The following is a 16,605-nucleotide window of genomic DNA, read 5'->3' as shown; positions in this document are numbered from 1 at the left end:
ATAGCAGGTGTTGCAGTACTGATTTCAGACAAAATAGACTTTAAAACAAAGGCCATAAAGAAAGATAAAGATGGAGAGTTTATAATGATTAAAGGAGTGATACAAGATGAGGATATTACACTCGTTAATATATATGCACCCAATATAGGACCACCTAAGTACATTGAAGAATTGCTAACAGAGATAAAGGGGGATATCAATGGGAATACAATCATAGTTGGAGATAGTAACACTACATTAACATCACTAGACATACCTTCCAGACAGAAAATAAACAAGGCAAAAGAGAAATTAAATAATACAATAGAAAAATAGATTTGGTGGATATTTTCAGAACATTACACCTCAAAAAAATAGAATATACTTTGTTTTCAAGTGCACATGGAACATTTTCCAGGATCAATCATGTACTTGGGCACAAAAGAAAACTCAACAATTTTAGGAAGATAGAAATTTTCTCAAGCATCTTACTGACCACAATGCCATGAAAGTGGAAATCAACAACAGAGAAAAAAGGAGAAAAAAAGGAAAGCATGGAGATTAAACAATATGTTATTGAAAAAACAATGGGTCAATGAGGAAATCAAAGCTGAAATTAAAAAATACCTTCAGACAAATGACAATGAAAGCACAACCACTCAAAACACATGGGACACAGCAAAGGCAGTGCTAAGAGGGAATTTGATAGAGATACAGGCCTTCCTCAAAAAAGAAGAACAATCTCAAATAAACAATTGAACCCACCACCTGAATGAATTAGAAAAAGAAGAACAAAAAGCCCCAAAGAACAGCAGAAGGAAGGAAATAATAAAGATCAGAGATGAAATACATACAATAGATATTAACAAGACCATAGAAAATTTCAACCAAAAAAAAAGATGGTTTTTTGAAAAAATAATAATATTGTCAAACGTCTGGCCAAACTCACAAAGCAGAAAATAGAGAGAGCACAAATTAGCAAAATAAGAATGGAGAATGGAGAAATTACAACTAATAAAATAGAAATACAGAATATCATAAGAGAATATTATGAAAAACTATATGGAACCAAACTGGATGACCTAGAGGAGACGGACAAGTTTCTGGAAACATACTGTCCACCAAGACTGATTCAAGGAGAATCTGAACACTAGAAAGGAAATAGAAATAGCAATTAAAAACCTCCCTACAAATAAAAGTCCAGGACCGGACGGCTTCACCAGGGAATTCTAACAAATATACAAAAAGAACTCATACCAGTCCTTCTCAGACTCTTCCAGACAATTGAAAAGGAGGGAATACTCCCAAACCCATTCTATGAAGCCATAATCACCTAACACCAAAACCAGGAAAAGACCCTACCGAAAAAGAGAATTATAGGCCAATATCACTGATGAACATACACGCCAAAATTGTCACCAAAATTTTAGCAAATAGAATCTGACAACACATAAAAAATATTATACATCATGATGAGTGGGGTTCATCCCAGGGACACAAGGCTGGTTCAACATATGCAAATCAATCAATGGAATATATCACATCAACAGAAGAAAGGACTAAAAACACATGATCATCTCAATAGCTGAAGGAAAATCATTTGATAAAATTCAACACCCATTTATGATAAAAACTCTCACCAAAGTGGGTGTAGAGGGAACATACTCAACATAATAAAAGCTATATATGACAAACCTACAGCCAGCATAGTCCTCAGTGGTGAAAAACTCAAAAGATTCCCACTAAAATCTGGGACAACACAAGGATGCCCACTATTACCACTCCTATTCAACATAGTCCTGGAAGTCCTAGCCACAGCAGTCAGGCAAGAGAAAGAAATAAAAGCGATCCAAATTGGAAAAGAAGAGGTAGAAGTGTCACTATATGCCGATGAGAAGTCACTATATATTGAAAACCATAAAAGGTCCACACAAAAACTACTACAGCTGAGTGAAGAATTCAGCAAAGTAGCAGGTAACAAAATTAACGTTCAAAAATCAGTTGCATTTCTTTACAATAATGATGAATCAACAGAAAAAGAAAGTAAAGAAACAATCCCCTTTAAAATAGCACCCAAAGTAATAAATGTCTGGGAATAAATCTAACCAAGGAGGTGAAAAAATAATACACAGAAAACTATAAACCACTGATGAAGGAAATTAAAGAAGACTTAAAAAAATGGAAAGATATTCCATACTTTTGGATTGGAAGAATCAATATTGTTAAAATGGTCACACTGCCCAAGGCAATCTACAGGTTTAATGCAATACCTATCAAATGACACAGGACATAATTCACAGAACTGGAACAAATCATAATAAAATTTATATGGAATCACAAAAGACCTAGAATTGCCAAAGCATTACTGAAGAGAAAGAAAGAGGCTGGAGGAATAACTCTCCCAGATTTCAGACAATACTATAGAGCTACAGTCATCAAGACAACATGGTACTGGTACAAAAACAGACATATAGACCAATGGAACAGAACAGAGAGACCAGAAATGAACCCACAAACTTTTAGTCAACTAATCTTTGACAAAGGAGGCAAGAATATGCAATGGAATAAAGGCAGTCTCTTCAGCAAATGGTGTTGGGAAAACAGGACAGCAGCATGTAAAACAATGAAGCTAGAACACTCTCTTACACCATATACAAAAATCAACTCAAAATGGATTAAAGACTTGAACAAAAGAAAAGATACAATAAACCTCTTAGAGGAAAACATAGTCAAAACATTATCTGACATACATTTCAAAAATTTTCTCCTAGAAGAAATAAAAACAAGAATAAACAAATGGGACCTAATGAAACTTACAAGCTTCTGCACAGCAAAGGAAACCAGAAGTAAAACAAGAAGACAACCTACGGAATGGGAGAAAATTTTTGCAAATGAAACAGACAAGGCTTGATCTCCAGAATATATAATCAGCTCATATGACTCAATAAGAAAAAAATAAACAACCCAATCCAAAAATGGGAAGAAGACCTAAACAAGCAATTCTGCAAGGAAGGCATACAAATTATCAAAAGGCACATGAAAACATGCTCAATATCACTAATTATCAGAGAAATGCGAATCAAAACTGCAATGAGGTGTCACCTCACACTAGTCAGAATGGCCGTCATTCAGAAATCCACAAATGACAAATGCTGGAGAGGCTGTGGTGAAAGGGGAACCCTCCTACACTGCTGGTGGGAATGCAGTTTGGTGCAGCCACTATTGGAAACAGTGTGGAGATTCCTCAAAAGACTAGGAATAGACTTATCTTATGACTCAGGAATCCCTCTCCTGGGCTTGTATCCAGAAGGAACCCTACTTCAGGATGACACCTGTACCCCAATGTTCATAGCAGCACTATTTACAATAGCCAAAACATGGAAAGAGCCTAAATGTCCATCAACAGGTGACTCGATAAAGAAGAGTTTGTATATTTATACAAACGAATACTACTCAGCCATAAAACACGACAACATAATGCCATTTGCAGCAACATGGATGCTCCTGGAGAATGTCATTCTAAGTGAAGTAAGCCAGAAAGAGAAAGAAAGATACCATATGAGATCGCTCATATGTGGAATCTAAAAAACAAAAACAAGCAAACAAACAAACAAAAACAAAGCATAAATACAGGACAGAAATAGACTCATAGACAGAGAATACAGACTTGTGGTTGCCAGGGGGGTGGAGGGTGGGAAGGGATAGACTGGGATTACAAATTGTAGAATAGATAAACAAGATTATACTGTATAGCACAGGGAAATATACACAAAGTGTTATGATAACTCACAGAGAAAATAATGTGACAATGAGTGTGTATACGTCCATGAAGGACTGAAAAATTGTGCTGAACACTGGAAATCGACACAACATTGTAAAATGATTATAAATCAATAAAAAATGTAAAAGAGGAAAAAGAATTGAAAGTCCTAGCCAGAAGAATTAGGCAATAGAAAGGAATAAAATACATTCCAACTAGAAAGGATGAAGTAAAACTGCATTATTTGCAGGTGACATAGTTTTATATATAGAAGATTGTAAAGACTCCACCCCCCCGAAAGAAAACATTAGAACAAATAAACAAAGATAGGAGAGATGCAGAATATACAATTGTTTTACAAAAATTACTTGTATTTTTATACACTAATAAGAAACTATCAGAAAGGGAAATAAGAAAACATCCCATTTACAGTTGCATTAAAAAGAATTAAGTATGTAGGAACAAATTTAAACAAAGAGATAAAGACCTGTACACAGTAAACTATAAGTACATTGAAAAGGAAATTGAACATAACAGAAATATTTTATGCTCATGGGTTAGAAAAATTAATATTGTTCCAATGGCTATACTACTCAAAGTAATCTATAGATTCAATGTAATCCCTATCAAATCCCAATGGCTTTGGGAAAACACAGAACTAGGACAGACAATCCTAAAATGTGTATGGAATAACAAAAGACCCTGAATGGCTAAAGCAATGATGAGAAAGAACAAACTGGTGGCACCATGCTCCCTGGTTTCAGACTATATTACAAATCTATAGTAACAGAAACAGTATAGTATTGGCATAAAAAACAAACACATAGATCAATGGAACAGAATAGAGAGGCCAGAAATAAAACCAAACATATATATTCAATCAATTTATAATAAAGGTCCCAAGAATATACAATTGGGAAAGATAGTGTCTTCAATAAATGTTGTTGGAAAAACTGGAAAACATGCAAAAGAATGAAACTGGATCATTACCTTGCTTCACCACAAAATCAGCTCAAAATGGGTTGAAGACTTGAATATAGTACCTGAAGCCACAAATCTCCTAGAAGGAAACATAGTCCATAAGCGCCTTGATATCAGTGTCCACAGTAATTTTTTTGTTTGTTTGTTTTGGATCTGACACCAAAAACAAGGGCAACAAAAGTGAAAATATATATAGAACTCACACAACTTAACATGAAAAAAAAAAATATCCCATTTTTTTTCTTAAATGGGCAAAGGATATGAAGAGAACTTTTTTCCCAAAGAAGATGTACAAATGGCCACCAGGTACAAAAAATTTTTTTCTCAGTGTCACTAATTACCATGGAAATGCAAATAAAAACCACAATGAGATTACCTCGCACCAGTTAGGATGACCATTATCAAAAAGATAAGAGATTGGTGAGGATGTGGAGAAAAGGGAACCTTTGTGCAAAGCTGGGAATGGAAATTGGTGCAGACACTATGGAAAATAGAATGGCAGTTTTTCAAATATTTAAAAATAGAACTACCATATGATCCAGCAATCTGACTACTGAGTATATATCTGAAGGAAATGAAACCAGTATCTCAGAGATATATCTGCACTCCCATGTTCATTGCAGCATAATTTACAATAGCCTAGATATGGAAACAAACTAAACATCCTAAATGTTCTTTGACAAATGAATGAAGAAAGAAAATGGGCTAATTCATTTTCACATTCAGCCACAAAAAGAAGACAACCCTGCTATTTGTGACAACATGGATGAATGTGGAGGGCGTTATGCTAAGTGAAATAAAACAGAGAAAGACAAATATTTTATGGTATCACTTATGTATGGAATCTGAAAAACAAAGCCGATTTCAGAGAAACATAATAGAATGGTGGTTGTCAGGAGCTGTAGTAAGGGAGGAATGGGGAGATGTAGGTCAGAGAGTACAAACATCCAGTTATGGGTAAGTTCTGAGAATCTAATGTACAGCATTGTGACTATGCTTGATAATATGGCATTGTGTACTTGAATGTTGCTGAGAGTAAATCTTAAGCATTCTGCACATAAAAGAGTTATCTATGTGAGGTGATGGAGGTGTTAATTATCTTGATCTTGGTAATCATTCCACATTGTATAGGTGTATCAGATTATCATGTTGTACATTGTAAATATATACTATTACATTTTTCACTTATTTCTCAATAAAGTTGAAAGGAATAGATATAATTTCATTGTGAGGCTTGTTGTTGCTACTCTGAAAGTTAATTACTAATGTCTCTCTTTTTTTTTCTTTCTGCTTTAAAAGTGTTTCTCTTTGTCTTTCATTTTGATCAGCTTTACTATGATGCGTCTAGTGTGGCATTATTTGAATTTATCTTGTTTTGTGTTCTTAGGGTTTCATGATTCTAGGGCTTCCTGACTTCCACCATTTCTGTAAAAATTTAGCTAGGTCTCTCCAAATATTTTTTGTTCCCTGTTCTCTCTTTTCTATTTACAGGATGTCAATTACACATATGCTAGATCTTTTTAATGTACCATACAGTCCACATTCTTTTCTATATTTTTCATCCTATTTCCTCTCCATGCTTTCCATTCAAATGACCCATCTTCCAATTTACTAATCTTCTCTTCTGTTGTATTTAATATGCTGTTAAATCCATATATTAGGATTTATTTTAAATATCTCATTGTTTGGTTCTATAATTTTCACTATGTTGTTGATAAAAGTTCCTGTTTTCTAGTGAGATTTTCCATGTTTTCCTCTATTTTCTTGAACTTATTAATCATAGTTATTTGCTTTCTTTATTGAGCTTTAATAGTCATATATTAAATACATAAAGTGCACTAATCTCAATTACTGATGGACATAAAGTTCAATTCTATTTTGTGTTATGATGAATAAGACTGATATGAACATTATTGTGCATGTCTTTCGTTAGATATATACACTTATTTCTCTTGAGTATATACATAAGAGTTGAATTTAGGATCATAAGGTAGGCATAATCAAAGTTATTTTAAAGTGTAACTACAGTATCTAGATCACTTGTTTATGTGTTTCTATTGTGTGTTTTTATCTCTTGGTTTTCTCTCATTTGCTCCTAAGTTCTTGAAAGATGAATGATTTCAGATTACATGGTGGGCGTTGTGTATAAAAACTTGCTGGGGATCTGGATATTATCTCATTATACATAGAATTTACTTTTCTTCTGGCCTTCAGTTAGGGTGGGAATGGAACACCTTGGTTACATAAGAGATTAAGATGGTTCTAGGCTTAGTCTGAAAAGGCTACAAACTGTGCGATTCCAACCAAATGACATTCTGGGAAAGGCACAGCTACAGAAACAATAAAAAGATCATGGTTTCCAGGGGTTTGGGAAGAGGGAGGGAGGGAGGAATGAATAAATGGACCACAAGGGATTTTTAGGGCAATGAAATTATTCTGCATGATACTATAGTGGTGGCTATATGTCACTATGCATTTGTCAAAACCCATAGAATGTAGAACATCAAGAGTGAACCCTAATGTAAACTATGGACTTTGGTTGCTAATAATGTGTCCATGTTGGTTCATTGATCGTACCAATTATGCCACACTGATGAAGGATGTTGAGGGTAGGGGAGTATATATGTGGGGGTCGGGAGGGCTATGTGGGAACTCTGTATTTTCTACTCAATTCTGCTGTGAACCTGAAACTGCTCTAAAAGAATAAAGTGTATTAATAAATTTTTTAAGAAGATGGTTTTAGGCTTGTTATTAGGCATTTTTAAGGATGATCCATATCTGACTTGTCCTTACTCATATTGTGCACTGCATTCCTAAGGTTTTTGTAAGGCACCCTGTGTTTGGAAATTCATGAATTTTAATTTTTGTCTTTCCTGTTTTGTGACAATGCTGAAAGTTCTGCATAATTTCTTAATATATATGTGCTTGATTTCTCAGACTCTTACCAATTTCCATTCCCATCTCACTGGAAATACAGCTAACTTCTCTGTAGTTTTCTCAAGTTTTTAACTGATTTTTGTCTCCCTAGCCTGTTGAGACTACAAAAAACTTTATGCTACTAATTTATGTTAAATTTCCATGCTTCATAGTAGGTATAAGAAAATGTCCCGAAGGAAAAAGATCAGTTATTGTTTGCACTAGTTTTGTTGTTTCCCTCTTTCTGGGATTTTGGCCTCTCAAGTCCTTGAATGCTTTGATTGCTCTATGATGCTTTCAAACAAGCAAGTTTCAAAAAAAAGTCTTTGTAATTGTTCCTAGTAGAAGGGTTAATCTGATACAAATTGCATCAGCATAGCCAGAAGTGGAAGTACTTGGCTTGTACTTATTTTTTCCTTTTGCTATCTTTGTTTTAAACATTTTTTATTGTTATAGTCTTTTTACAATGTTGTGTTAATTTCCAGCGTAGAACACAATTTTTCAGTTATACATGAACATACATATATTCATTGTCACATTTTTTTCACTGTGCGCTACCACAAGATCTTGTATCTTAATTCAACTCTTCCTCTATGTTACACTTATTTATCCCAGTGATGACAAAGTCCAAGATGTGACTATGATAATGAGTAAAATCAAGAGATTTACATCCGGACATGTAACGTTAACAAAGAGCCACTGCACCTTCCCATCTGGCATTTCACAGTTCTGGCACCAAGCAAGGGTATGAGTAATATCACTTATCCATTCTTTCAGTCAGTTTTAAAAATGTATTTATCCAAAGGATTCCATTTTTTCCCCCCAAATTTTACTAGTATGGCTGAAGAAGTAGGGATTAAAAGAGGCTCTTGATAGGATGAGTAGGACTCCGGTTTCTCACATTATTTTGCAGTAACTTAGAACACATACTCTTGCATCAGATTGCCCAGGTTAGAATCTAAGTTTTTTTAGTTTTTTTTTTAATCTATTCTTTTCATCTTGCTGGTTATATGACCTTGGCAATGTTTCTTAACAGCATTGTCTCATTGTCCTTACTCCACACCTTTAAAATAGGAATGATAATTGTACCAACCTTTATGAGGATTTTATGAGTTAGTATATTTAAAATACTTAGAACTGTACCCAGAACATTCAAAAGGGTCAATAAATGTTAGCTATTTTTGTGTCCTGTGGTCTCATTGGAATGCAATAACTTACACACTGCTCATCTCTTTCCTTTGGTTTTACTCTTCAGCTTGTCTTTCTCAGTTTTTGATGTTTTCTTATGTTTATTTACATCCTCTTATTTTTGAGTATAATTTTCTTTTCTTCTGGAACGACTTTTGGCAATTTTAATTTTTATATATTCTTTCACCATCTTAATCATACATATGGATGTTCAACCTGTGGCTACTTTGTGCTTATACCCCCTGCAACAAAAATAAAAAATGTTCTGCCAGTAGGTTAAGAAAAAATTATAGACACAGATACTTAAGTTCTTCAGATTAATAGCTCACAAACTTTTGTTCTCTTTAAAATTTGTGTTTTGATCAAGTCATGCACATTCATTCTTTTCCATGAATGAAGAAAATTTATCCAAACTCCACCCTCCCCCTGTGTTTGCAATGTAATTAATTCAAAATAAGTACAAATAAGAGTGACCCTGACCTTTCAATCCCCAAAAAACAAGATAGAATTCCATACAAACAAGTTGTTAAAATGTTTTCCCTTCAGCCCAAGGACAACATATTTCATTGTTCATTTAGTTCTTCCCAGAAACCCAGAAGGGAATAAAAATGCTTGCCCTCCCCTAAAACATGTATATGGATTCAGTAGCAGAGAGCAGAAACACTGGCTGGAACATTTTTTCTATTGTGGGGAACATCAGTAACTATTTATTATCTTTTATTTTATGTTTTAATCTTCCCTCTCTAATGCTCCATTCTGTAGAATAAACACATATCTCTACTCCCAAGTAAAGAAGGTCATATTCACAGCTCAAATCATACACAGGCAGAAAAGGTAACTATCTCCAGGTAACTGAGGGGCTCTCATATGAATTTTGTACACAAATATCTGTCTTTTGTCCCCTAATAAAATGCCTGGAATTATTCCTTCCCAGATTCATTCCTTTGATTTTATATTCTTTGTTGTTGAAATTCCCATGTAATTAAAACTCCCTCTTCACTTGCTTCTATTTCTGTGGAGCATGCTAAGCTGTTCTCAACCAACAAAACTCTGTTGTGACTCAGCACTGAAGGTTAGTCAGTTATTTGTTGGAATTGAAGGAGTAGGACAACAGATGGGAGAGTGACAGGTTCAGACAGAAACAGTTATGAGAGCAAGGCCAGTCTGGCTGGATAATGGAGCCTTGGGTTCTTAGGAAGGAGGAGGAAGAGGATATAGGTGATTTTACAATATTTTCAAAGGCTGATGTTGGGATTGCAACCCATCCTGCTCCACCACCAAATTCTGATGTTAACTGGTCTGGAGAAGGGCCCAGCCACCTGTGGTTTTTAATACTCTCCAGGTAATTCAAAGTGTAGTCAGGTTTGATAATTATTGCTCTAAATAGGACTGCAGAGGAAGCAGAAGTGAATCTCAGAGAATACTCGAGAGCAAACTTATCCCTTTCCTTATTGGGGCTTTAGTGCATTAATGTGAAGTTTGCAGAATTCTACAATCTTGTTCCTCATGCAGCTTAACTTTATGCAGGACACAGTGCTCCAAAGTATTCTATTCTTATTCATCCACCTATAAGACATTGTAAAAAAACAGCATCTGGTCATTGATGGTTACCCAGATGTTTCAAGGCAGTAATCCCATTCTAGAATTGTAGTTAAGTATCTTTTATGTCTATTAAAGAATCATAAAAAAGACAATAGTATTTTACTATGTATAAACTAGAAAGTCTTACTGTTCAAAAAGTTACATTGACCTGGAAGAGTACACCACTTTTCAGCTTTCCAACTTTCTGGGTCTGATAATTTAGCTTTTCTGTCACCTATTTCAAAATTTCTAAAAATCTATTTTATGTCCATTATTATTTGCCTTATATATTTAGGTGTTCCTATGTTGGGTGCCTATGTGTTTTCAATTGTTATATCTTCTTGGATTGATCACTTGAGCATAATGTGGTGTCTTTCTTTGTCTCCTGTAACAGTCTTTATCTTAAAGCCTCTTTTGTCTGACATAAGTATTGCTACTCCAGCTTTTTTAAATTTCCATTTCCATGGAATACCTTTTTCCATCCCCTCACTTTCAGTCTGTATATGTCTGTAGATCTGAGGTAAGTCTCTTGTAGGCATCATATACACGGGTCTTGTTTCTTTTTTTTTTTTTTTTGTCTCTATTTCATTTATTTCTGCTCTAATCTTTTAATTTCTTTTCTTCTACTAACTTTGGGTTTGTTTATTTTTCTTTCTCTAGTTGCTTTGGGTGTAAGTTTAAGTTGTTCATTTGAGATTTTTCTTGTTTCTTGAGGTAGGCTTGTATCGCTATAAACTTCCCTCTTAGAACTGCTTTTGTTGTGTGTCAGAGGCTTTAGATCATCATCTTTTCAATTTCATTTGTTTCTAAGTATTTTTTATTTCCTCTTTGATTTCTTCAGTGACCCATTGGTTGTTTAGTAGCATATTGTTTAGCCTCCATCTGTTTGTAGTTTTGTTTTTTTTTTTTTTTCTTGTAGCATTGTGGTTGGAAAAGATGCTGGATATGATTTTAATTTTCTTAAATTTACCAAAGTTTGCTTTGTGGGCCAGCATGTGATCTATTCTGGAGAATATTCCATGTGCACTTGAGAAGAATGTGCATTCTGCTCCTTTTGGATGGAATGCTCTATAAATATCAATTAAGTTCACCTGCTCTAATGTGTCATTTAAAGCTTATATTTCCTTATTGATTTTTCTGTCTAGGTGATCTGTCCATCGATGTAAGTGGGGTGTTAAGGTCTCCCACTATTATTGTGTTTTTGTCAGTTCCTCCCTTTATGTCTATTAACAGTTGCCTTATATATTGAGGTGCTCCTATGTTGGATGCATGTATATTTATAATTGTTACATCTTCTTGGATTGATCACTTGAGCATTAGGTAGTGTCTTTCTTTGTCTCTTGTCTTTATTTTAAAGTTGATTTTGTCTGATATAAGTATTTCTACTCCAGCTTCCTTTTGGTTTCCATTTGCATGGAATATCATTTTCCCTCCCCTCACTTTCAGCCTGTATGTGTCTCTAGCTCAGATGTGGGTCTCTGGTAGACAGCATATATATATAGGTCTTGTTTTTGTATCCATTCAACCAGTCTATGTCTTTCAGTTGGATCATTTAATCTGTTTACTTTTAAGGTAATATCAATATGGATGTTCTTATTGCCATTTTGTTAATTGATTTGGATTTGTTTTTGTAGGTCTTTTTTTCTCTTTCTTCTTTTTGTTCTTTTCTCTTTTGTTTTGATGACTATAGAGTTGCATTTGGATTTCTCTTTCTTTTTTGTGTGTATATCTATTACAGATTTTTAGTTTGCAGTTACCGTAAGGTTTTGGCATTGAAGTCTATATGTACATGATTGCTTTAAGTTGCTGATCTCTTAATTTAAAATGCATTTTAGATATTCTTCATTTGTACCCTCCTCCCCTCACAATTACTGGTTTCAGTATCATATTTTACATGTAATTTTTTTGTGTATCCTTTAACTGCCTATTGTGGATACAGATGATTTTACCACATTTTTCTTTCAACTTTCCTGTTAGTTTGTGTGTGGATGATTACCTATTTTTACTATATGTTTGCCTTTACTGTTGAGCTTTCTCATTTTATAATTTTCTTGTTCCTAGTTGTAGCCTTTTCTTTTCTACCTAGAGAAGTTTCCTTAACATTTGTTGTAAAGCTGGTTTGGTGACTCTGAATTATTTTAACTTTTGCTTATCTGTGAAGCTTTTAATTTCTCCATCAAATCTGAATGAGAGCCTTGCTGGGTAGAGTATTCTTGGTTGTAGTTTTTTCTTTTCATCACTTGAAATGTGCTGCTCCCTTCTAGCCTGTAGAATTTCTGCTGAAAAATCAGCTGATAACCTTGTGGGAGTTCCCTTGTAGATTATTTGCTGCTTTTCTCTTGCTGATTTTAATATTTTTCTTTCCTTATCTTTAATTTTTGTCAATTTGACTACTATGTGTCTTGTCATGTTCCTCTTTGGGTTAATTCTGTATGGGACTCTCTGTGCTTCCTGGACTTGGGTGACTGTTTCTTTTACCAATTTGGGAAAAATTTTGGTTATTATCTCTTCAAAAATTTTCTCAGGCCCTTTCTCTCTCTCTTCCCTTTCTGGGACCTCTATAATGAGAATATTAATGTGCTTCATGTTGTCCCAGAGTTCTCAAACTATCCTCATTTCTTTTCATTCTTGTGGGTTTTTTTTTTTCGTTCTGCAGTAGTAATTTCCACTAATCTGTCTTCTAGCTCACTAATCCATTCTTCTGCCTCATTTAGTCTATTCTTGGTTCCTTCTAGTATGTTATTCATTTCAGTAATTTTATTCTTCAACTCTGTCTGGGTATTTTTTATATTTTCCAGCTCTTTTCTAAAAACTTCACTCTGTGCATCTATAATTCTCTTGAGTTCTCTGAACATCCTCACCATCTTCATTCTAAACTCTTTCTCAGATAAATTGCCTATCTCTTCACCAGTTATTTCTTCTTCTGGGATTTAATCTTGTTCCTTTGCTTGAAGCATATTCCTCTGCCACCATATTTTTTCTAAATTTCTATTTGTATTTTTATGTAGATTAATTACATTTCTTGACCTTGTAGAAGTGGCCCTCTGTATGAGATGTCCTATGCATCCCAGGAATGCACTCCCCTCTTGTCACCCAAGGGCTAGGGCCCAGCCAGTTCCAGTGTAGAGTCCGGCCTGTTTGTGGATTCCTTCCACAGGCTTTGGGATTCTTATTTTCTAATTTCTGGTATCTGCCTCCTGGTGGATGAGGCTGGACTAGAGGTTTATACAGGCTTCCTGGGAGGAAGAGTTGGTGCTTGCCCACTGCTAGGTGGAGCTGGGTCCTGGCCTTCTGGTGGGCAGGGACATGTCTAGGGACATGTCTAGGGGCATGTCTAGAGGCAGCTGTGGGCTCAGGAAGACTGCTAATTGGTGGGGCTTCATTCCCATACAGTATGTTGTTTGGCCTGAGGTTTCCCAGCACTTAAGCTTACAGGCTGTTGGGTGGAGCCAGGTCTTGGAGCCAATAATCAAGGCAAGATGTCAGTCTCCAGGAAAGCTCATGTAGATGACCACTCCCTGAATGTCTGTCTCCAGCTTTTTTCTTTCTTTTTTAGTTTTATTAGGTAGTATGTCTCCAGCTTTAATGTCCCCCAGGATTAGCCACAGCTGCCCCCAACCTCCCCAGGTGATCCTCCAAAGTGAGCAGGCAAGCCTGGCCCAGGATCCTATGAAATCACTGCCTGTGCCCTTTTTCCTGGGACATGCAAGATTCTCTGTGTTTCTCAAGAGAGTGAAGTCTCTGTTTTCCCCAGTCCTGTGGAGCTCCTGTAATTAAACCCTGCTGCCCTTCAAAACCAGATGTTCTGGGGGTTCTTCCTCCCAATGCTGGAAACCTGGGCTGGAGAGTCTCACATGGGGATCAGAACTCTCACTCCTGTGGGAGGGCCTCTGGAATTTAATTAATCTCCAGTTTGTGGGTAGCTCATCTAGGAGTTATGGGGCTCAATTATATTGCAATCACGCCCTTCCTACTGACTGAATTCTCTCTTTGTTTCCAGTTGAAGATTTTTTTTTGGCTAGGTTTCAGGTTTTTTTTTTTTTTTTTTTGATGGTTGATTAGAAGTCAGTGGTAGTTTTGTGATTGTTAGAGAGGGCGAGTTCATGGTCCTACTACTCTGCCATCTTGACTGGAAATCCCTGGATATGCATTTTTTAACTTGACATGTAACAGTTTTACTTTATATTTTCCTGATGATTAGGGATGTTGAGCACATTTTCATGTACCTATTGGCCATTTGCATGTTTTCTTTGGAAAAATATTTGTTCAGGTCATTTGCCCATTTTAAAATTGAATTATTTGCTTTTTTTGCTCTTCAGTTTCATGAATTTTTAATATTTTTTGTTATATTAGCCCACTAGCCAATAAATGGCTAGAAAAAATTTTCTCCCATTCTGTAGGTGGCCTTTTCAATTTATTGAATTTTACATGCTTTGCAGATACTTTCTAGTTTGATGTAGTCTCACTTGCTTATTTTAGCTTTTGTTCTCTGTGCTTTTATTGTCTTATCCAAAAGAATCATTTCCAGGACCAATGTCAGGGTAATTTTCCCTTACATTTTCTCATAGAAGGTTTATATTTTCATGCTGGCATGTAAGTCTTTAATTAATGTCAATTTATTTTTTGTGAGTGAGGTAAAATACTGATTCAGTTTTGTTCTTTTGCATGTGGATATTCAGTTTCCCAATAATATTACTATTCTTTGTTATTATTGATTGATTGATTCATTGATTGATATAAAATGTACTTGCATAACCTTAGCAACAGCATAATAATAAATTATTATACAGTATTTTAGGGGGAAACCTGATCATTCACTCTTCCCAATTGAATTCCTTGTAAATAGAAATTTACTATAAGGACTATTTTTGTTATAAAAGGCAATATGATCCAAAAATGTTTAGGACATAACCTGAGAATTTAGATGAGAGATGTATACAATTAAAATGAGAGGGGTTCCTTAAATCAATTGTCAATAAAATATTAGACTAGAAATAGTAATGATTATAAAATGCCACTTTGCCACTGTTATTGATAATAGCCAAAGTATTAGAGAAGTAATACTTTCAGATTAGAATGGGAAAAAGGAGATGTGAATGAAAATGAAAGTTATTGCTAATTAAAAATTATTTGGGTCTATGGACTAGTAATTCTTCAAAATGGAGCACAAGACTAGTAAGCAGAATATTTCATCTGCGGTCAATCCTCTGCATTTAAGAGGAAAAGTCAGTCATTTTCAGGGAGTTCATGACTTGTCATTTCTCTGAAGCCTTTTCAAATTTGTGTGTCCCCTTTATATGAAGGAGAGTGAAAGCTGATTTTTACATGCCGTCCCCACGCTGTTGTGAGAAGCAGAGGAAGGTGACCACAGAAAACCAGGGTACAGTGTAAGGTGTTCTCCAGTGAATAGGAACAAGGCTGAAGTTCGCCAGCTGTACAAAAGGCCAGTACATCAGACCACTCTTAAAGATATCCCAGAATTTTTGTCTCATGTCCAAAAATATGCCATCCTTTCCATACTGAATACTCACATTTGCATAGAAGGCAGAGACCCCACAAACACATTGAGTGCCTGGTCACACAGACCTTGGCCAGGATGGTGCACCATGCATGGCCTGGCAGTGCACACTTCAGCAGGTGCAGCCACACATAGTTGAAGTTCATGTGGAAGGCTATGGCCATGGTGGACATGTGCTGTGTCTGATGCCAGTAGGCTTGGCCACCTGGCAGCAGCTGCTGCAGTGCATTGCCGGCCCTGAAGAGCTTGGCATAGAGCTGCATGTTTGGGAGCCAGGGTAACAGAAACACACGCCACCAGCCTGCAATGCCCCAGCCCTAGGCACCCTCCAGTCCCGCCCCTTCAATACTATTTATAAAAGAGTCTTTTTTCCCCATTGTGTGTTCCTGGCACCCTTGCCAAAAATTGCTGACTGTATACACTTACATTTATAACTGGACTCTCTATTTTGTTCTACTTTTCTATATTCCTGTTTTAATACCACTACCATACTGTTTTGATTACTATAACTTTGTAATATAAATTGAAATCAGGAGGGTAGATGCCTCCTACTTTGCTGTTCCTCCTCAAGATATCTTTGGCTATTCAGGGTCTTTCATTGTTCTTGCCTGATTTGACTACTTCAAAGCACTTGTGATCAAACAGTTCCTCCTAGTGTCTTTTCTTTTGTTCCCCTTAGAGA

The 16,605-nt window shown here is 35.6% G+C and overlaps 1 pseudogene; it reads right to left on the bottom strand.

The window, feature by feature from the left end:
• Positions 1-15,660: 15,660 nt before the first annotated feature.
• Positions 15,661-16,186, bottom strand: LOC105102980 (mpv17-like protein; annotated as a pseudogene).
• Positions 16,187-16,605: the final 419 nt, after the last annotated feature.

This window comes from Camelus dromedarius, chromosome X, assembly GCF_036321535.1.
Source record: "Camelus dromedarius isolate mCamDro1 chromosome X, mCamDro1.pat, whole genome shotgun sequence".
NCBI classification, from domain to species: Eukaryota; Metazoa; Chordata; class Mammalia; order Artiodactyla; family Camelidae; genus Camelus; species Camelus dromedarius.
Note: the sequence above shows the minus strand (reverse complement) of the source record. Positions and strands in the feature narration are given on the sequence as shown.